The sequence below is a fragment of the Procambarus clarkii genome, chromosome 71 (assembly GCF_040958095.1).
Source record: "Procambarus clarkii isolate CNS0578487 chromosome 71, FALCON_Pclarkii_2.0, whole genome shotgun sequence".
In the NCBI taxonomy this organism is placed as follows: domain Eukaryota; kingdom Metazoa; phylum Arthropoda; class Malacostraca; order Decapoda; family Cambaridae; genus Procambarus; species Procambarus clarkii.
Genome location: NC_091220.1, coordinates 3,372,057 through 3,395,810, shown reverse-complemented (window position 1 = coordinate 3,395,810; position 23,754 = coordinate 3,372,057).

Below are 23,754 nucleotides of genomic sequence, written 5' to 3'. Positions count from 1 at the left end.
GGGGTGTAACATTGTATTCAGTAGTGGGGTGTAACATTGTATTCAGTAGTGTGGTGTAACATTGTATTCATTTGTGATGTTATAACATTTTATGCAGTAGTGGTGATGTAACATTGTTTTCAGTTGCAGAGTGTAACATCGTACACTCTGCACACTTAACTGGTACAACTCTGTCAATACCTGAACAATTTTTTCGATATTTTAAACACAACTACTTCAGACATAGTAAAATACAATTAATTAGTTACCGAGCTCAAGCTCTTGTCCTTCACTTTAATTCATTGTATAACTTCGTTAGTAACGGACCAATTTCCCTGAAATTTAAACCCATTACATTTTTAGCGTATTAAAATAGATTCAAATAATTACCAAGCTTCAGCTCCTGTCCTCGCCTTAACCCCCCCCCCCCCTCGCGTATCTTCGCTAATACCCAATAAATTTTCCCGAAATTTAAAGCAGACATATTTCTGTCTGAGTAAGAAAAGAAAAATAGTGTTACCGAACTCCAGCTTTTGGCCCACACCTTAATTCGCTCCTGTAAATTCACTACTATCAGTCCAAATCCCCTGAGATTTAAACCTCATTATATTTCGAACCCCCGGTAAAATAAATCAAAAGAAAATTACCGAACTCTAACTCTTGTCCTCCGCCAATGTTCAATGTTCATCAAAATTATTTCAGATCAAGATGCTCACCAGTCTATCAAAGTAAATATCCCGTCCTTTAATACCTCCTTTTAACCAATCTGTGTAAATAATCACTAACGTGCTAATATTTATACAGTCAGATCGCACCCTACCTTCAATACATTTTGTTTACTCAACTAAGCAATAATCACACGGTCAAATTACACCTAACCTTTGCCCTCTCTTACCTTATCATCCCTTACTTCCTTACCTTCCCCAACTCCCTTTCGCTCTAATTTCCCCCCCCCCTTACCTTCCCCTTTTATCTTCCCCTCCCTTACCTCCCCCTTCATCCCTCCATCACCCCTTACTCCCCCTTAATCTCGCCTATTCACCAACCTCACTCAAACTTTCCTCCCCAGAATTTAAAGCAATACAGCTTGTGTTCTCATTATTCGTGTTCACTCCATGTTCTCTATGCTCTTTGTCATAATCGCCATGTTCTGCAAAATGTTCTCAACATATTCACTGTGTTCATCAGCATTTCTTACACGTTCTCTGTGTTCTTTGTCATGTTCCCCATATGTTCACGGTAAGTCTATATTCTCCGCATGTTCACTGTGTTCATCACCTTCACTTACATGTTCTTTAAACTCAAATTTACCAAGACATTCTTTACTTGTCATTTCTTAACTACAAATTACTTGTCAATCAACTGAATATAATCACGTTCAACCTCTTTTTCTTGTCAATTTTAACTAAAAGTATTCGTCAATCAACTAAAAATTGTCAAAGGAAACTTTCCGATACTGTTCATAACTAACTTTATCTATCGATATTCAACTTAAAATAGATGTGTTCATCATTGTTTAACTAAAATATTCGTTAATCAACTGAAAATAGTCATGACTAAATAACTAAATAACTGTATTTTAACTAAATAATTGTATTTTACTATGTCTGAGGTAGTTGTGTTTTAAATCTCGAGGAAATTGTTCAGGTATTGACAGAGTTGTACCAGTTAAGTAAGGCGCGGACAGGAGCTAGAACTTGCTAATTGTTCAGATATTATTTACTACGAACAGAATATAGGGGGCTTAAATTTCAGGGAAATTGAACTGTTAGTATTGAATCTACGACAGGAGACTCAGGCGTGGACATGAACTAGAGCTCGGTAAATTTTTGGATCTTATTTACGACATCTAAAATACAGGTGTGTTAAATTTCAGGGAAATTGTTTAGGTATTAATGAAGATGCGTTAGTGGGTTAAGGTGGGGATAGAAGCTAGAGTTCGTTAACTGTTTTGATTTGATTTACTACGTTTGAAATATGACTTTAAAATTTCAGGGAAATTGATAGGTTAATTTCGAAACTACACTTATAAATGTGGTCTCTGACAAATTTTGGTCTCAAAGTGGACTCTGATGAAAATTGGTCTGAAAATGGACTCTGAATATTTTTTGGCTCACAATGGACTCTGACTAATTTCGGTCTTTTATTGGACTCTGCTTAATTTTCGGTAATGAACCAGACTCAGACTAATTTTGGTCTCTGTTAAATTTCGGTCTTACAGCTGAACTCTGACGAATTTCTGTCTACAACTGCATTCTGATGAATATTGTTCTCAAAGTGAACTTTGTTCAATTTGGTGCTGAAACTGGTCTCTTCCTATTTTTGGTCTTAAATGGACTTTGAAGAAAATCGGTCTTCAAATGGCCTCTGAATAATTTTCAGTCTTTTTTTCAGGTGAAACAGCTGTAAATGGATATAAAACTAAAAGTAACGGCTAAGATGTCTATTTTCCTTAACAAAACTTCTATGACAGTATTTTCTGAAAATGGTCTTTTTACAAATTTCGGTCATAAACTTGTATATAAACTTCTATGATTATATGAGCTCTGAAATATTTTTATAAAAACTGAACTCTGAAGAATTTTGAATTTCCTCAATAATAAACCCGTAAGAACATATAAGTGATTTTCGGTATGAATTTCTTAAGAACTTTCGGTCTTATTCCATAAGAACTCTTTAACTCCAAATGGGCAATTTTCACCGTGAATTATAAAAACGATTTTTCCAGAAATAACATAAAATTGACTGTAGAGTTTATTCTCAGTATGAACTGAGAAAATTTTTAATTTTTCTTAACAAACTTTTAAGAAATTATTTTCCTCATAAGAATTCCTAACAAACTTATATGAACACTTTATCAGAAAATGTCTTTGTGTTTTATAGCCTTTGAAAAATTTTGGTTTCTACCTCTGAAAAAAAATTATCTGGAAACCTGACACGCCACACGGCCTATCAAAAATTAACTGGAAAATCGACACACGACATGGCACATTGCCAAAAAAAAAAAAAAAAATATATGGGCCGTGTGGCGTGTCATCTCTACTACTCTCAAGGACCCGAAAGTGTCCCTGGGCAGCCTTGCCTGCCACTCCAGGACCCAAGAGTGCCCCGGGGCAGCCTCGCCAGCCGCACTAAGACCCGAGAGTGTCGCAGGACACCCAAGAGTGCCCCGGGGCAGCCTTGCCAGCCGCACTAAGACCCGAGAGTGTCGTAGGACACCCAAGAGTGCCCCGGGGCAGCCTCGCCAGCCGCACTAAGACCCGAGAGTGTCGCAGGACACCCAAGAGTGCCCCGGGGCAGCCTCGCCAGCCGCACTAAGACCCGAGAGTGTCGCAGGACACCCAAGAGTGCCCCGGGGCAGCCTCGCCAGCCGCACTAAGACCCGAGAGTGTCGCAGGACACCCAAGAGTGACCAGAGGCATAACAAACACAAACATGCTCGCATGCCACACGCTTCCATAGTGAGGGGATTAAAAGGAAAACATTAGATAACGAAAGTTGTGAAAACCTTTGAGAAGAGAATGTTTGAATTTCTTGATAAACGTTCAGAGGTAGAGAGAGAATATGGATATGATTGGTATAAGACACGGAGGATCAACACTGAGATGGAGAATGTCAGAGAAATAAGTTGGATAATATTAATGAATAAAGATAATGAAAGACAATCTGGTTCATGCAACTTATGTGTGATATTTCACAAATGATTAAGTAGGTTATTCATGCTTCTTGTTGTGACGGAAGTGTGCAGGAAATATATTTATCTTTGTGAAGTTTGGAGGTTGAGATTAATATGATGCCAAAATGTGGGAATTTACTTTCTAGAGCAATATTTAATTAGTTTATTTAATTTAATTAATTATCAAATTTAATTAATTATTTATTTAATAAAATTATACGTTTACTTTATTGAATGTAGTGGACAGTATTTTCACAACTGCACATATAATCCTTCACACAAATTGGGGAGTTTTAATTATACTCAATAATTAACTTAGTTAAATAAACTACTTCATTGAGTAAATTAATAACATTTACTGTTTAAATCTGCTAATTAGATGAACTGGTTCTATTTTAATAAAAATATGTAATATTTTATCAGTTTTAGGAGGTTGATATTCTGGATGACAAGGACTGGACATGTTAGGCTACTGCGTCTCTGGTGGAGGAACCACATGCCGTAGGTCCTCTACGTCGTAACAGACAATTACCTGTTAATAATTCACATTGTTCGAACACCTTTAGTTTTACTTATTTGTGAAGCAAACTGCCATTAAGAATTAATTTAAAAAAAATGAGGAGTATATGCTCTCACCAGTGATTTGGTGTTCATCATTGGTAATGACCTTATTACATTACATTGAGCTAATAAATAACAAAATATATGTCAGCATAACGATAGTCTTCCAACTAGTCTTCGTGAAGGAGTATGACAGGATAATGCTGGAAGCACAATATAAATATTACTACTCCAAGTTACGAGTGAACACGTCTTACCGGACCAAGATGGCGTTATCTCTACTCCTCCAAGATCTCGCTTTCTCTGCGGGATATAATATATGAATTTGGGGAAGGAGTGGAAATTCATGTAATTTCTTTGCCATATAATGAATTAAAATAAAATAAAAGCATAATTCAGTCACGTACGTTGTAAGAATTTACGTATAGACATATATTCGCTCTGTACTCTGAATGTTCTTTACTGATGCGGTCACATTTTCTACACAATGAATGGAAAAATTATTTACGATTCTTCCTGTTTTGGATAAATCTGGTTTTAAATTCATTTGAGGGTTTTACACAGCAACAGAAAATATATTTTCCTGGTCAATGTTTAATTACTTGTGGTTTATATGAATTTAATAAACAACTCGTGGGAAATTACCCGTGCTAGAAGATAAATAATAATTGCTATTAAAAATTTGAATTGTGACGTGGAATAAGATAATTTGAATATACACAGTGTGGTAGGAGAATGTGTTGGGTGTACACAGTGTGTCAGGGGATAATGTGTTAGGTGTACACAGTGTGTCAGGGGATAATGTGTTGTACGTACACAGTGTGTCAGGGGATAATGTGTTGTACGTACACAGTGTGTCAGGGGATAATGTGTTGGGTGTACACAGTGTGTGAAAGGATAATGTGTTGGGTGTACACAGTGTGTGAGGGGATAATGTGTTACGTGTACACAGTGTGTCAGGGGATAATGTGTTACGTGTACACAGTGTGTCAGGGGATAATGTGTTACGTGTACACAGTGTGTCAGGGGATAATGTGTTAGGTGTACACAGTGTGTCAGGGGATAATGTGTTGTACGTACACAGTGTGTCAGGGGATAATGTGTTGTACGTACACAGTGTGTCAGGGGATAATGTGTTGGGTGTACACAGTGTGTCAGGGGATAATGTGTTAGGTGTACACAGTGTGTCAGGGGATAATGTGTTACGTGTACACAGTGTGTCAGGGGATAATGTGTTGGGTGTACACAGTGTGTGAGGGGATAATGTGTTAGGTGTACACAGTGTGTCAGGGGATAATGTGTTGGGTGTACACAGTGTGTCAGGGGATAATGTGTTAGGTGTACACAGTGTGTCAGGGGATAATGTGTTGGGTGTACACAGTGTGTCAGGGGATAATGTGTTGGGTGTACACAGTGTGTCAGGGGATAATGTGTTGGGTGTACACAGTGTGTCAGGGGATAATGTGTTACGTGTACACAGTGTGTCAAGGGATAATGTGTTAGGTGTACACAGTGTGTCAGGGGATAATGTGTTGTACGTACACAGTGTGTCAGGGGAGAATGTGTTGGGTGTACACAGTGTGTCAGGGGAGAAAGTGTTAGGTGTACACAGTGTGTCAGGGGATAATGTGTTGGGTGTACACAGTGTGTCAGGGGATAATGTGTTAGGTGTACACAGTGTGTCAGGGGATAATGTGTTGGGTGTACACAGTGTGTCAGGGGATAATGTGTTGCACGTACACAGTGTGTCAGGGGAGAATGTGTAGAGTGCACACAGTGTGTCAGGGGATATGTTAGCCTTTAAATTCCAAGTCGATTGGTGATGTTGTTGATTTAGGGGCGACGGCGATTGGGGGATCGGATGAGCCCCGGTGTACCCGTTAAGTGTTAATCGCGAAGCCCAGAAAGGTCAAACGCCAAGCCAAATCGCGAAACAAGTGACGCCAATCACTGGAAACTAATATACCATGTGGCAAAGAAACGCAGACAGGCAGATGATTGGGGCGCCCCTGGAGTCCCTCAAGGTGACAAGCACCGGCCCGCCCCACACAGAGAACACTGGGTAGCAAAACCAAAACTCGGCCACCAATTAAAACGCAAGTCATATAGTGTCTTCCGACAGAGCAGAAGCCAGCCGCCCACTACGGCTGAGGGTACACCAGGAGCCCACCAAGACCTGCCAACTCCTGGCACCTCTCTGCCAAGCTGGCTCCGGACACCGTCACCCCGCCGGGATAACAAGCCAGAACACGTCAAAAAAAAATCTATCAACAGTCCCGTGACCCAAGGTGTTATGTGCGCCAGTCGACGTTCAACCGGAGTGTTGAAGAGGGATGCCAAACGGCTGTAGCAAAGACAAAACGCGATCTGGTGGCTCCCAGGCGGAAAAGGTGTCCAAACGTCCGCTCGTCGTCAAGGTTGAACCAGGAGCAAGTCGATTGGTGTAGTGCCAATCCTGTGACCAGTGGGCCATGACGTCATTTCTCAGAGCAGCGCAGTAGCCGCTTACTAGTAGGCCGCCAGTACCACACAGACCTAGATTAGAGCAGGACCTCAGGATCCTGGTGCGCTGGTTATGTATTCTCTACCTCAACCAATAAACCCCAAGAAGTCAGACTGTGTATCTCTTCAAACCCAAGCAGGATCCATTCAACAACTGAATAAATACAAGGCGCGAATACTGGTAACAATGCGTGGGACAGAAATTTTTGATCAAGCTAGAACCCATGTGTCTACTTACGCCGCCTTAGCAAGCCAAGCCACCCGCCACAGCTAACTCAAGCCACCTGCCACAGCTAACTCAAGCCACCTGCCACAGCTAACTCAAGCCACCTGCCACAGCTAACTCAAGTCACCCTGCCACAGCTAACTCAAGCCTCCTGCCATAGCTAACTCAAGCTACCTGCCACAGCTAACTCAAGCCACCTGCCACAGCTAACTCAAGCCACCTGCCATAGCTAACTCAAGCCACCCGCCTCAGCTAACTCAAGCCACCTGCCACAGTTACACTTGTGTGTCATCAGTATTCATACCAGTCCAGTGTCCTACAATTAACCACTGCTCAAGGTCAACGTTCTCAAGTAAGGCATGGTATCTAGCAACAAGAATATTACTTCATCAGGGAGGAAGAGGACAGTTCTCGCGCCCAACCATTTTGAATTTCCGGCGTCTGTTACCTGTTTTCTTCTCCATACTTGTACAAGTAAACTGGTATGGTGCCCAAAGACCATAGTGGTCACCAGTAAACAACATGATAAGTCGTGCAGACGACGCACCTCCCTCACCAAAATGGCCGCACCCAACCTATTCCTATTACTGTTTATACCCTCTATACACACCTTATATATAAGTATCTACACTTGTGTTCATCATAGCGAATCACTAAGCTGGTATGGTGAGTGCAGTCAATAAAAGGTGACCACACACAGTCAGAAGACGACGCCACCACCCTCCCTCTCACAGCATTACTCTTCCCTCCATGGAGCACAGCGCTAAATATCACTACAATCCTGCTATTATCAGAACTCTGGTCAGTTTTAACACAGTCAGGGGGGGGCTTCTGTAATAACATCATTGCTAAATAATAGCAAGAACATGTATATTATGGCATTTTTAGGCGATGTTGTGGTCACAAGCTGAACAGCAGTGCTGTGAGATCATGCTGCATGCGTCAGGCTTGGTTGCTCACTCAATACTGAGGCCTCTCACACCCGGGAATTTGGCCCACGATTTTTTTTAAAATGGCGTCTGTTTACAAGAGCCCTGATGAAGGTGTGCTGAACCCTGTGTATCCGCGGGCCGGTTAAATCTTGCGCAGTACTCCAAAACATCATATGATGCCAAGTGCAATTTACTGCAAGTCACTCAACGCATCATATGATGTCTTGCGCAACTAAAGGGTTAATACTTCATCCCGGGTACATCGACTTCATGATAAGAGAAAGCTACAGCTGGTTCCACATATCTTCATTAAGGAGAGAAAGTTATCTAGAAATTTACAGATTGATAAATGATGGGAAAGAGCCCTAACAGCTAACACATATGTCAGGAACATGATGGTGACAAAGAGCGGTAGTGTAAAGCGGCTGTTAGATCAGTGGGATTCTTTAATAACTCATTACCAAATCGCTCTTCCTCCTCTTGTGATAAATATGTTACAAGGCAACTATTTCAATGTACTCTGATTCTGCCAATAAGCTATATTTCACATTTCTCAAACCAATTCTAAATGAATTTTAAAGGATGAATTTATTTAATCAAAATGATGAAGCAGTTCAGTGTAGCCTTCACACTGTCTTAGAAAACTTCACTCTTGATATGCTCAGAAGAATCGTGCATCCTCTTCATGCAAAGCGTGATGTTAATTTGGACTACAATTCTATATACCTACCCCCCTGGAGAAAGTGGACTTTGGTTACGAATTTTCAACACATCTGGGAACTAATAGACAAAACAATTTTATAATCCAGGAAAAGTTTCAAAATATTCAAGAAAAATGCCATAAAGTTTTAGTGAAAGCTTGCAAAGAGGTTCTTTCTCGTATTCCAAGTAATTGCTGAAACTATCAAAAAGATGAAAAATAAGTCACCTAGCATATGGCTTAGCCACACACGGCCACCATTTTCAGAACTTCCATTAGTACTAGCTGACCAATCTAAGCTTAGTGAAATTGGAAGTCAGTGGCACCTACTGTTAACCACTGACTAGTCCAACAATTGTGAGGGACAAATTCCAACATTTGGTGGTTTGTCATTTTGGACCAAGGCAATAACTATCAAGAAGATGGTTCTTCAGAGTCGAAGAATCTTCAACTGCGAAGACATGGAAGGACTCCACACCCATTATGCTTCATACTGACATTATTGGTAAGTTATCCTATTATCATATTTTTAGTGCAAATTATCTTTTGCAATTATCTCATTATTGCAATTATCTGCTTACTAATTCCACTGATGTTAATGAGATAATTGCAAATTGGAAAGATAATTGCAATAATAATATTCAAAGATAATATTAATAAAACAATTAAAATCGTGTACTCTATATATCAAAATATATTACTTTGATAACTGTATCACTCTAAACGATAAAACGTGCTACTCCTATTGCAAATTCGCTACTTTTAAACCGTCAGCTTGCTACTTTCAGCAATTTGGATCTGGCAACCCTGCTCTCACCTCCAGATGTAAACACTGCCACCACTCAACTCTCCCAACGCTTCCTCGCCGTTTCTCATGTTGGCCGCTGTTGTGTAGGATATACTACACCCCCGAGCTAAGTAAACTATAGCTGGTATTCACTGTGCTATACAGTAACAGTGTTTTAACTAAGGAAAACCCTGTATATAAATTATTGCTACCTTCAGTGAACTTGATAACAGAAGAGTATATCTTTGCCTGTTTTAGAGTCAGGGGTGGCGAGGCTGTCCTGACTGTGGGAGCAGTCTGCAGTATTCCTAACACTGATGTGACTGAATTCAACTCTAACCTTAGAAATCTAATACTAGTGAACAGACTTAACAAAAACCATTTAATTATTTCTGGGGACTTTAACATTGACCTCTACGAGCCTGATAACCCTCCTCCTGCTAGTTTCCTCAATTGTATGAATTCCTGCTTCCTCATACACTTAATCACTAGACCTACTTAGAATCACTGATAGTACTGCCACGGCTCTTGATCACATCTGGACTAACATAACCTCTCCACTTCAGAGATAATCATTGATAGAACCACAGACCATTACCCCACATTTCTACTAACCGACATTAACGAACCACCTCTAAATACAAGAAAACTTTAGGCTGCACAATGAAACTTCTATAGGCAATTTTATAGCTGCTGCTGCTAATATCAACTGGGAGTCCAAATTAGGTGACATAGGGGGACATCAACCTAGCAGTGCAATCATTTCTTCAAAAACTCTCAGCCTTTATAACACCCACTGTCCTATGCTAACGAAACAAGTCACAACTAAAAGGCTAAACAATCCATTACTTACAAAGGGGATACTTAAATCTATTAATAAAAAAACATGACCTTGAGAAGTATGGGTTAGGAATCGTCTTCAAAGAATTTTCAAAGAATTACTCATCAGTGCTATCTAAAATAATTAGGACAGTCAAAATTAAATGCTATGAAAATAAATTTACCCAAATATAGGACAACATTAAGAAAACATGGAGCACTATTTCACAAATATTGGGATCAAAAAAAGATTTTAAATAAAAATCCAATACTCCTGTCCAATAATGATGGTTTGCTTTTAGTTTCTGATACTGCTATAGAGTTCAAGATTCTTCTTATCCATTGCGTCATCCCTTGCTAATGATATTCCATCCTCCAGTACTAATGTTCAGGACTACCTTACAGGTAGTCCTGAACTATCAACAGTCAGAGTCTCTGTACCTCGAGTACTATCAACAGTCTCTGTACCTTATGCTTGCTAATTCCACTGATGTTAATGAGATAATTCTTTCCCTTAAAACAAAGTCTAGTGCCTTTGCGGAGATACCAACTCTAATTTACAAAAAAAAACCTCCAGGTTTTTAAATCCTGCCATTGCATTGCTCTACAAGAAGTCACTTGAACTCCAAGCCTTTCCAGATATTCAAAAAAAGCGAGAGTAACCCCAGTTCATAAATGTGGTGATCTCACTGATGTCAACAACTTCAGACCTATATCAATTCTGCCAAACTTGTCAAAAATATTTGAAAACTAATCTACAAGCAGCTTTACTCCTATCTAGCCAAATTCAATACACTTAGCTCTTGCCATTATGGTTTCAGACCAAAAAAAAGCACTAACGATGCACTTATTAGTACGATTAACTTGATACATGCAGCTCTTGATAAAAATGAGTTCCCTGTTGGGTTATTTGTTGACCTACGTAAGGCTTTTGACACTGTCAACCACCAAAACCTTCTTCTTTAATTACATCATTATGGAGTCAGAGGTCACTCCCTCCAATATCTTCAGTCTTACCTTACTAACAGCCTCCAGTATGTTTCTGTGAATAATTCAATTTCTCCCACCATACCCATCAATATTGGTGTTCTTCAGGGCATCATACTTGGCCCTCTCCTCTTTCTCATCTACATTAATGACCTTCCATATGCCTCTCAACACCTCAAACCAATTCTATTTGCTGACAACACAACCTTCATTTTCTCCAGTCCTGAACCTCTTGCTCTAAATGTCACAATGAATACTGAACTAAATAAAGTTCATCTTTGGCTAACTGCCAACAAACTCCCACTTAACATTGACAAAACTTTTTATATTTTGTTTGGCAATATATCCTCAAATCAAATTAATCTAAGAATAAACAATATCCAAACTAGTAACAAAGTAGATGGCAAATTCCTTCGTGTTCTCATAGATAACAAGCTAAATTTCCAGGGACACATTCTAAATATAACAAAAAAGTTTCAAAAACTGTTGGCATTCTTTCCAAGATCGGATATTATTTACCTCGCCCTGCCCTGGTGATGCACTATTACTCTCTCATCTATCCTTATCTCAATTATGGTATTTGTGCCTGGGGTTCTACTATACAAAATCATTTACGTCCTCTAGTTATTCAACACAAAGCTGCTATTAGAACAATATCTAACTCTGGCCCCAGGCAGCACTCAGTACCCTTACTCATATATTTGAATATGTTAGATATTAAGTCACTGCACATCCTCTCATGTGTACTCTATATATTTAAAACACTGAACTGCAATGTCACTCCTAACCTTAGAAGCTTCCTAGAAGGTTGTGACAGAACTCATGGGCATCACACCAGAAGCAAATATTTATCTGATATTCCAAACGTGCGACTTAATCAAACTAGAAATGCTCTACAAATCAAGGGACCCAGAATGTGTAATGACCTCCCCAATCAGATTAAAGGCTGTATCTCTCTCAACCAGTTTAAGAGTAAAACTAGATACTACCTAATTAACTCCATGTAACCTACCTTACCCCCTAAATGTCAACCCGTCTTGCTATTTTTAAACAATGCAGTTTGTTCACCAACTTGTACAATTGCTGATTTCTGCCATGTTCCCACCCCTTTTTATTTTTTATTCCTTTTTTCAACACAATTTATATCTAATCCCAATTACTATTAAGTTTTAGTCCAAGTGTTGTTTTTTCTCCCACACATTGCCCGAAACGCTATGTGTATAAGTGGCTTTAGATATTGTTTGTACTTGCTCTATCTATAAATCCAACATTATGTTTGTAAATCAACTATGTATGTACTTTTCCTGAATAAATTTTTAGAATTTAATTTAATTTAAAAGTTAACTGCTCATTCCACACTCAGAGCTCATTTGTGGTGTTTTGAAACAGGATTCCATTGTGCATTAGCAATATTCCAAGTGGTTTCAAGTACATTCTGATCCAGTGCATTAAGTAAGAAATAATAATAGTTGTTATCCAGCAATAGGAAATGCAGTATAGACTATTCTTAATACACTGGACTATATCCAATCCTTTCTTAGTGATAGACACCAATGTGTAGCCATCAATAATATAACCTCTCCCACTCTACCAATAACCGTTGGAGTGCCACAGGGCAGCATTTTGGGACCTCTTCTATTTCTTATATACATCAATGATCTGCCTAATGTCTCTAACATTCTGAAACCTATTTTGTTTGCTGATGATACTACCCTCATCTAATCTAACCCCAACCCACATACACTAAATAATGTTGTTAATAATGAAGTAAAAAAAGTCCACTTATGGATGTCAACCAACAAACTAACACTTAACATAGAACAGATCTACTACATCTTATTTGGAAGCAAATCTACAAATGCAATTCAGCTTCAGATAGACAATGTAAACATTAGCAATAAAAATGATGGCAAGTTTCTTGGCCTATTCCTAGACAAGAGACTCAACTTCAGTACCCACATACAACGCATAACTAAGAAAGTCTCTAAAACAGTTGGTATACTCTCCAAAATCAGATATCATGTACCTAACTCTGCTCTCATCTCTCTATATTATGCATTAATTTATCCCTATCTTAATTATGGTATCTGTGCATGGGGTTCAACCACTGCAAACCACCTCAAGTCCATCATCACCCAGCAAAATTCTGCTATCAGAATATTCACAAATTCTGCTTTCAGACAACTCTCAGCCCCCTTGTTTAACTCCCTAAACATAATCTCACTCCATAAATTCTCTTGTGTCAACTACATTTACAAAACCCTGTTCCTGCAATCCTGCTCTGAAACTCTCCCAGGACAGATGTAATAGGACCCATTATCACCACACCAGAAATAAATATCTCTTTGATATCCCCAGAGTCAAACTTAATCTGTGTAAACACTCTATGCAAATAAAGGGATCCAGTCTATGGAACTCACTCCCTATTGAATTGAAAAGCTGTCCAACTTTTGCGTCATTCAAAAACAATACTAAAAAGTACCTAATTTCATCTTCATAGTTTTTTACCTTTTACTTTAAAATTGCACTGTATCTATTGCTACCCAATCTTTATGTACCCAATCTGAACATCTTTACCATTGTGATCATTGCTGTCTTATATGTGCTGTCAATCTGCTGTATGGTGTCTATTAATCTTGTTTAAATTACCAATCAAGCTGTCAATGTAATCAATCAGAGCTTTAATATACCAATGTACTTTAATATACTTACTAATCTCTCTCATCTCATTTTTTTTCTTGCAATGTATTTGTTATAATTTTATTCATTCTGATAGAATTTACCTACTTAAAATTATCTGTTAGATTAAGGACCTGCCCGAAACGATGCGCGTACTAGTGGCTTTACAAGAGGTGTAAATACTGTACTATGCTATGTATTCTAACAAACCCAATGTACCTTCTTGTATATAAATAAATAAATAAAAATAAATAAATAAATATATTTTCCCCAGACCTTAATCTGAAGTTTTTCTTCCAGCATTTAATATTAAATGTTATTGTACCATATTACCAATTTAAGTGTTCTTCACATTACCTGTGTTTATAGTACTTTATTAGTTAATTACAAGTTAATTACAACAGTTGCTATAACATTGCAGAGTAATTTGTATTCTTTCAACAGTCCATTTTATTTAAACTTTTACAGGAAGTAAATTTTTGTTTTAGATTCTTGATGTCTTATTGCCCACATGTCCTGCTTTACATGTTGATTATTTTGTGTGCATTTTTTTTGTATTGTATTAATTATTTAGCATCGTATTGTGCCACATGTTGAGTGATGAATACTATACTTGTTTAATTATTTATCTTGAAATTTGCAATTACACCTTCCAGTTTGATAATCTAAATTGTTGTGCTTTGCCTGGTTTAATTAATTACATTACTCAAGTTTCAAGTCATGTTCATACCAGATTGCATATTAATTCACAATTTTGTTGATTCCCATTTATTTTGCCTTGCCTAGCTATAATTTAAATGTTTATTCTTGCCATTTACATACTTAAGCCTAGTTTGATATTTTGAGTGATATTATTTTGTACATTCTATTCTTATGCTTAATTATAATTTGTGTTCCCAAGCACACACTAAGTGACAATGCCAGCCACTGTTACAACTCCTGAGTCAAATGGAGCAGTTGCTTGTACTAGTGTCCCACGCTCTGTACAGGAGGGGACAATTCCACTTTTTGCTGGAGAACCTTGCTTGTTAGAATCATGGCTTAGCAAGGTTGAAGCAAAGACCAAAGCTTGTTTTTCTGGGCCTACTGATGCCAAATACTTGCCAATTGCTAGGCCATATGTTGACACCACCAAAGGTGATGCACATTTTGTGGTTGATGAGAAAGCCATTGTTAGGCTCCAGTTATGGCCAGAATTTAAGGATTTCTTTCACCGCCACTTTGTCAACAAAGGATACCTCGACCCATAAAGGCTAGTTAATTAAGAAAATTGCCAATTCCACCAGGCAGCCTGATGAATCATTTACAAGCTGTCTAGATCAATATTTGTATGCCTTAGTGACTGCAATGTTGAGTTCATCATGGGCGAATAAAAACAAATCACTGACCCCCATAGCAATTGCCAAAATGATAGCATTTGGGACTTTAATGCATTTTGCCCTTTGGCATACTAAACCTATCCTATAACAACAAAATTTTGAATCTCAACACAAAATTGGTGAAGTATTTGAGGCCATAAATAATGCAGCCGATAAATTGCCTCCCCCCCAAATGCTCAATTATTGCCACCCTCAGATACAAGTAACAAGCTCTAAGCGCCCTCTTCTCACAACTTCACAAAATGCTTGGGGAGTCGACTGTTAGCAGCCGTGGAGTGAGGACGTTTCTCGACCCTCCGTGGCTGTTGGAGTTGTTTGCTGTTTTGGTCGCCAGGTGGTGTGGGCGTCCCTGCCCTACCAGTTTTGTTGCCTGCCTGGCTGCGTTGACGTGGCAGTTCTGACATGGGGGGCCATCTTCCTCCTGTTCAGCGTGTGAACTCCGTGGGCCTGCAGTTCACTTGTAAGGCTGGTTATCCGACCATCGAGATGGTGATGTGTGACATGCTTCGTGTCCCGGTGGAAGCTGTTTACGGTGTGGAGCTAGTTTCGGCCCATCGGGTTGTTATTAAGTTCGTGGGGGAGGACGAGTACCAGGACTTCCTCCGTCGGTACGGGGGGCGTACGTTGCCGTTGCCAGACGATGCCGGCTCTGTGGCGATTTCGGACCGCAGTGGTGCCCTGACTTATGTCAGTATCCATGGTGCGCCCCTGGAATTCCCTGATGACCTCCTCCGGCTGCCGTGGAGTGGGTTACTTCGGGGGTTTTGGTACTGTTGTCAGCGTGCGGGTGAACACGCTCTCCTCGGGGTGGTATGCTGGGAGGCGTACAAACATTCGCACGTTGGGGATGCGCCTGCGGTCGGATATACCTTCTTCTGTCCGGCTTATGGGGTACTACGTCCGGGTGTATTATGCCCGGCAGCCTCGTACCTGTTTCCGGTGTGGCCTGTTGGGGCATCAGGCTGCCGTGTGCTCTGAGGCCCCTGCTGCTCCTGTCAATTTGTTTTGCGCCGAGGATTTCCCGCCGCTCCCTCTGGAGGCAGTCTCCGGTGATGTTGATGAGGTGGTGCGCGTCCCGTCTGCTGCTGCAGCTTCCCCGGCGGCGCCTGCTGTTCCTCCGGTTGTTGCCGTCCCTCCTCCGGTTCTTGAGGTCCCGTCGGTTGGTCTGCCTGATCCTGTTGCTGTTCCAGCTGCTCCCGTGGGCCTTCCTGGAGCTCCCTGTGTGACGTCGCTGTCTTCTCCCTCGTCTTCTGATGCTGCGCCTGGCCCTGTGTCCGTGACTCGGGTCCCGGATGTGCTTGGTGCTGGGGTGGCTGCGGAGCCTCCTGCTGTGTGTGGCCCGGTTCCCCCTGTGGTAGAGGCTGCTGCCGTCCTGGCGTCGGTTCCTTCGGCTCGTGGTACCCGTGTTTCTGGGTCGCTTACCGGCTCGGACGATATCCGGCCGGTGCCCAAACGTTCCCGGCGTTCGTCTTCTTCCTGGGCCGACGTTGGTGACTTCAGTGACTGTGGGGCTTCGGATGTTGACAGTGTGGATACGGATGCGTCGATGTCTCCGCGGTTCGTGGTGGCGGAGGTCCATGTGCCTGCCGGTGCTGGTGTCTGTGTCTCGGACGTGCCTTTGGTTCTTTCTCCGCCGGGGGACTCTCCACAGTGGGGGGTGGTGGCTTCTGCTGCCAGGGATGGTGTGGACTCTGGTGCTGGGCGTGGCCTGGTGGTGACGTCACGGAAGGATGCGCGCCGTCCGGGTTCCCTGCTGTCGTCTGGTGGTCTGCCCGGGGCCGTGGGTACTCCTGTGGTGCGGGTGCGCGTTGGGGCCCTGGGGGACGTGTTGCCGGCGTCTGTGATGCCACCGGGTCACTGGTCGAAGATTGCCGAGTTACTGCTGTCTGACGGACCGGAGTGCTTTCGTGGGGGGCAAGTTCCCTTCCTGTGGGGGCGAGTGGCGACTTCTCGCCTCATGAGTTCTACCATCTGGGTCCCCAGTTTGCAGGTGTTTGTTGCCCCGGTTCCGGATGTTATGGCGTCCCCGGTGGATGGACGAGACCCTTGGCAATGGGTGCTCTGGGAGGCGTTCAATGTAAGATTCCCACGGGCCAAGTTCCCGGGCAAGTATGTGCTCTGATTTCTTGTGTATTTGCTCTGACATGCTGTGTGCCCTTCTGGCTGTTTGTTTGTCCTGTTCTATTATGTGCTTCTGCCTCTCCCTTTGTGCGTAGCTTTGCCGTGTGGCATATTAGTTTCTAGTGCTTGGCGTCACTCGTTTCGCGTTTTGGCTTAGCATTTCACCTTTCCTGGCTTTGCGATTCACCCTTCACGGGTACGCCGGGGCGCATCCGATCCCACGATCGTCGTCGCCCCTAACTCAACAACAACAACAAAATGCTTGGTCACAGAACCATACCAATGGTCGTAGCCCGCAGTTAAATTCTCCTTCTTATAAGTAGCCACAACACTATAGTTCACGATCAACCACTACCTCGTGTTAGCATTGTGATAAAACTAACCACCGAGCAAATAACTGTTGGTCCACGTCTAGATCATCAGCCCCCAGACAATTTTATCAGTCTTTTTTTTTTTTTTTTTTTTTTGAGATATATACAAGAGTTGTTACATTCTTGTACAGCCACTAGTACGCGTAGCGTTTCGGGCAAGTCCTTAATCCTATGGTCCCTGGAATACGATTCCCTGCCGCGAAGAATCGTTTTTTCATCCAAGTACACATTTTACTGTTGCGTTAAACAGAGGCTACAGTTAAGGAATTGCGCCCAGTAAATCCTCCCCGGCCAGGATACGAACCCATGACATAGCGCTCGCGGAACGCCAGGCGAGTGTCTTACCACTACACCACGGAGACTGCCTAGACTGTCTTCTAGTCATTCTAATAGCTCTAAGTTCCCATATTGTAAGTATCATAAACAAGTTGGTCACCACACTGCAGACTGTAGAGCTTGTCAAAGGTCATCTCCACCTCGTAGCTCCCGTGGTCAGTCTTAGCAAGGCGCACAGCGTCCTAGACAGTATCAATATTCCCATAACTACAATAATCAGTCAATGATTAATCAGTCACCATACGAGGTCACAGAACCCTGAAGTTCAGAGTGTTCATTTCACATGTTCGGGAAACTTGAAAAGCGCCTCCTTAACCAATTCAAGATAGCAAACCCTAGTGCCCTTCCTGTGTACTCAGTAGTTACCCAAAACAGATTTGAACACTTGACTTAGGAGAACACTGACAATAGACCAGTTGTAGATGTTGACGGAACCAGAGTGAATTTGACTCAGACAAGACACAGGCAACCTAGGCAACATAAATCACAAGTACTGAATTGTACATTTTCATGTGATGGTCCGTTAGTATCAGCCCTAGTATATGGTACAATACTAAAAGTCTTTGTTGATACTGGTGCTAAAATATATATTGTCAAGCCTTCAGCTCTTAGAGATATTGCAAGTAAGCGCTCTGTCACAGTAAGAATATCACCCGTACCTTTTCTGAAAGGTATTTCAGGAAATAAAGTAATTGTTAAGGTAGAAATCGACCTCCCACTCAAGTTAAATGAGATCACACTGTCTATAACATGCTTAGTTGTTGATAGTACCCATTTTCCTGGTGACATTATCATAGGTTCGTACACCATGATTAATGAAAATATTGTATTTTACCCCATCGTTGGATCATTAGTATCAAGAATCATGTCATACCACTTTACAGTATGTATAAGATAGGTCATGAGTTCAACAGTAAAAAAGATTATATTCATTATGTTGACAGCCAACTTGCTAGCGTTGGTTTGTCAGATACTTCTCGCAGTAGCTTACCCGAGAAAACAAGTACTCAATTAAAGCATCGTAGTTGTGCAGTGTCTCAGGAGAGTGAGTACCGAGACTTTCTGGTGGGGAACGCTCTAACAGATTCTCATTGTCATGCTCGCCTGGCAGCTTCCATCTATGAAGCCAGTGGTTCCACGGCCACTGACACTGAGTTGAACTCTCATTCTCTCACAAGAGTAAGAGTTAAGATTCAGGGAGTTCCTGAGTTATCGGATGTTATTGCAGATAGTGAAACATGTAAAGTGAACGGTAAGTTTATTGAATCCTCCTGGCACACAGTGCAGGACAGTACTGTTACATTGTATATTGCAAACACTAGTAGTGCCAACATCCATCTCCAGTCTGTTACCCACATTGTAGATTTTGCCTATTATTCGTTAGCGGTGAGAGTGGTGGACTATATCTCAGTAGAATATATTATGTGTGAACTCCCACCAGGAGAACGGGGATCTCAGGTACTGGTACAAGCTCTACGTTTCTGCCCGAAACGCTTTGCGTAATAGTGGCTTTAGGCATTGTATGTACTAGCTCTATCTATTAATCCAACAAACTTTGTAAAATCTCTTGTATGTACCTTACCTAAATAAACATATATTTATTTATTAAGCTCAACACCTCAGTCCTACAGATTTCCCTGACTCCGTGGTTCAACTTTTGGAAATATTAAACAAAAACAGAACAGTCATTGCTCTACTTGGAGAAAAGTTAGGTCTCACTCCTCTCATCACGGAGAAAATTCCCCTTCAGCAAGGAACAACACCAATTTATGTTCCAGCATACCAGTTACCACATTCTCAGAGAGCATAAGCTGATAGACTTACAGAAGAAATGTTACAGGAAGATGTAACTGAATCGGGCAATTCACAATGGAACGCCCCAGGGATTCTTGTACCAAAACGAGATGGGACATGGAGACCGGTAATCGACTACCGGAAGCTTAACAGAGTAACCATACCTGACCGCTTCCCGCTTCTAGACTTAAATGATTTGCTGCAAAGCTTAGGTCGAAACAAAATATTTTCGACATTAGATTTGTAGCGGGAATTCTAGTAAATCCCACACGATGAGGAAAGTAAACAGTTGACAGCCTTTAGTACCCCTAATGGTCATTTCATTTCAAAAGAAAGCCATTTGGGGTGCAAAACAGCTCAATAACCTTTTCAACGTTCATGACAAACCTATTTCGTAGATTGATAAGTAGTAAGTACTTTTTTGGTGTATCTTGATGAACTCATAATCATGTCACTAGATGTTCAGGTTCACTTCCAGAACCTTGAGAGAGTACTTGCAATGCTCGCAGAGGCAAATTTAAAAATAAAACTCTCAAAATGATACACACAGAAATCACAATTGCGTGATGCATCAAATGAACAAATCCACAAGAGCTGTGACAAGGATTTCGAATCCTCATCACGGCCCTTGTGGATTTGTTCTCAAAGTGCTAATTTTTTAAGAAGATTAATTTTCATAGGTCATACAGTCAACGTTTCAGGTATTACCTTGGATGAGTAAAAAATGATTGCTGCCCATGATTTTCCAACACCTCGTAATGCAGAGGCCGTAAGACAGTTTACAGGTCTTGTAGGATTTCATTTCGCTCATTTATTGCTGGATACATGAGAAGCCCAAGAACAGTCATTCAGAAAGCTCAAAGAAGCATTAATCTTATCACCTGTCCTTAGGTACTGTCGGGGTACACGAGGTAAGTAACAGTTGTGACGGTAACGCGTTGGTGTTCGGCTGTTCAAAGCTAGGGGTATGGCCTCGTCACATAGAAACAAAAAAATAGAAAATCTGGAACTTCGTCTGTGGTAAGGTAAGGAGAAGACACACAAAACACAAGTAAATTTTAACAATGATATTTTAATTACGTTAAAGAAAGCAAAACATGAATAAAATGGACATACAAATTCGTATAATAAAATCAATCAAAGTAATAAGAATAATCAAATGGCAAAATGAAAAGTTACGTTAAGACAAGTGAGCAAATAACAAGTGTATGACAAACAAAGTAAATAGGTGCAGGAATATTGGCTTTAAGCTGCCACCTCTCTTAGTACACGTAAGCCTGGGGCTTAGTCTACCAACGAGACGTGTTAACTTGTCGAAAGCACGGGATATTCTGAGGATTGAGGTCGTGGCGGCCCCAGACATCAAGTTGTATGGTGGGTGGAGTGCAGTTGCAGCTGGACCCGCAGCCAATCAGCGATGAAGCAGGCGACAAGACAGGTAGTTTGGCGGTTTGAGGTGGAGCAGGTGTTCCTGGCTGCATACGTTTTGCTCTCTGGCAAACCTTGGAGTGGTGTAGTTGTTGGATATTTCTTCCATACTTGTTTTATATTGATGTTATATCGACGTCTTTTGGAGGGAAGAGCAGGCTCAATCTCTTGAAGGAGATTATCGTCACACAGTAATACATGATATCCTAAATATTTTATCCTGGCAAGGTCGCCAATGTCGGGGAACGTCCTTCATGCGAGTAACAGTGTACACAAGATCTTTATCCCGGACACCTGGCAAGATCGCCAGTGTCAGGTTAACATAGATGTAAATATAAGTATAAGTATAAGTAACCGTTCTCGATATCCGGTCCACGGTCGCCAACGTCGGGGTGTCTCTCTCTCTACATGGACACCACCCAGTAGTATTAGCGATAACTGTTACTCACCGTAACCCTGCGGGTCTTCACTCAATCCTTGCGGCACCACTGTTCGCCAGGAGAGTATCCCAGTCGATCCCCAGCCAGCCTTACAGCCAAAGAATGAGTGGGAACACAGTTTGCTCTCTCCTAACCGTGTGCCGGCCCCGACAAGGGCTCTACCACTAATTGCAAGGTCGCTAACTGGTGTTTCCCATGTCCAGTAACACGTCAGTGGTATTGTGGAATTGTGGTACCAGTGGCAGAGAGCTCACTCATTAAATCTGGTCTCAGGCAGGTATATGTCTCTAATACTCTCACTCTTTGGAACTGTTCTATAGCAACAAGATATATGGAGGGATAATACAAACGCAAAGGTATTTTGTATTTTTAAGTAAAATACAAAATATCTTTGTATTTTGAATATAATACTTCAAGGTATTATATCCGTATCAGCAACGAAACATCAAGTACAATGCAGAAAGTCACTCTCTCTTCATAAAACTGGGGCGCGTCTAGAGGGTAACACTCCCCCCCCTCCTGTCAATGTCATAATCAGCTGAGTGGCCCCCCTCACCGTGCGATTGCTTAGTACTTGTTTCTTTGGCGTGAAGCGCCTGATTCTTTAAATTCGCAGGGATCACTATGTTTGTAATCAACACAATATTTCTATAATGGCAATAGAATGCAATGAATCACCACACTGATCTCAAGTTCAATAACTCATTTCTACAGCACTTAACATAATATTTCACTATAATGGCATTGCACTGTACTTAATGATAATAAATGCAATCAGTTACGGTACTGACCTTAGATTCAGTAATTCCCTTTCGCAGGCGATAACACAATTAATCACTGCACACATGGAAATGTTATCCAACACACCAACATATGCATATATAGAGATAAATTCGTCAATATCAATAATAATAGACAAATACTGGGCACACAGCCTACCACCAATAACTGGTACACTTATATATATATATTCTCTGACATAAGTTATCATATTAATGTCACATGAAAGAAATCATCAACGACACAGTAAACTCTTCAATGATAACAGGTGCATCCACACACCGCAAATATTTATACTGTGAGGGCTTTCTACAGCCTCACTTCTCACCACTGTGTCCTACCGTGACATAGACATTAGTGAGCCTTGCTCACGACATGAAAGATACTCTGGCTAAATATATAACTGACTAAAGCGGAATTGGGAGGGAAACTAGAATCACCTACTTCCACCTCACTGATGTGGACTCGCCCTCCAGTGAGAGTTGAATTGTAGCTCCTGGTCCTGGCTTTCGCCTCGTTGTAGGGAACGCCCCCACAACACACACTGATGCATTCTCCAGGAACCCAATCAACGTCCCAAAATAAACGCGGCGTCACCGTGCTCTGTCCTCCGCAGGTCCGTGCTCCTCCAAAACGTCTTGCAGGGTTGGAGTCGGTCTTCCGGTCGTCGACTTCTCACAACTACGGCTGCTAACCTACTTCTCGGCTCCAGTCGTCCTGATTCCCAATTAGTTTTCTTCTTTCACTGCTTCCCGGTGGATTGGCCAGCCGCTACGTCGTCACTGAATGGGTGAACTGCCTCAGACGTCACATGTCACTGTACAGACATCACTTCTTCTTACAAAGCACCTGCCCCTGGAGCACTTGTTTGCTCAATAATCCGTCGATTCCCTCTTCAGTCCAACACATGAACAAGGGAAGACCTCACAGCGTACTTGCAGACTACGGGTGACGCGTAAAATCCACAGGAGCGGAGTACAACTGTCAACTGACAGGACCAACCTTCGCACATCCGTCCACCTTGACGTGTCGTGTCAGACTGGTGGCACCGAAGTGGCGTGATCTCCGGACCCCCCCTGCCTTCATGACGTCATACTTGCCAGGGGCGGTTTTCATTGGCTCCCTGTGCCACGTCACTGTCAGTGACCAATCTGGTGCCACTGACGTCACATAGTTTTGGCGGCAAAATGGATGGGGCCAGCGCCATGTTGGCGCCCTAAATGGCCTAAACAACAGGCCAAAATACTTTTCTTTTAC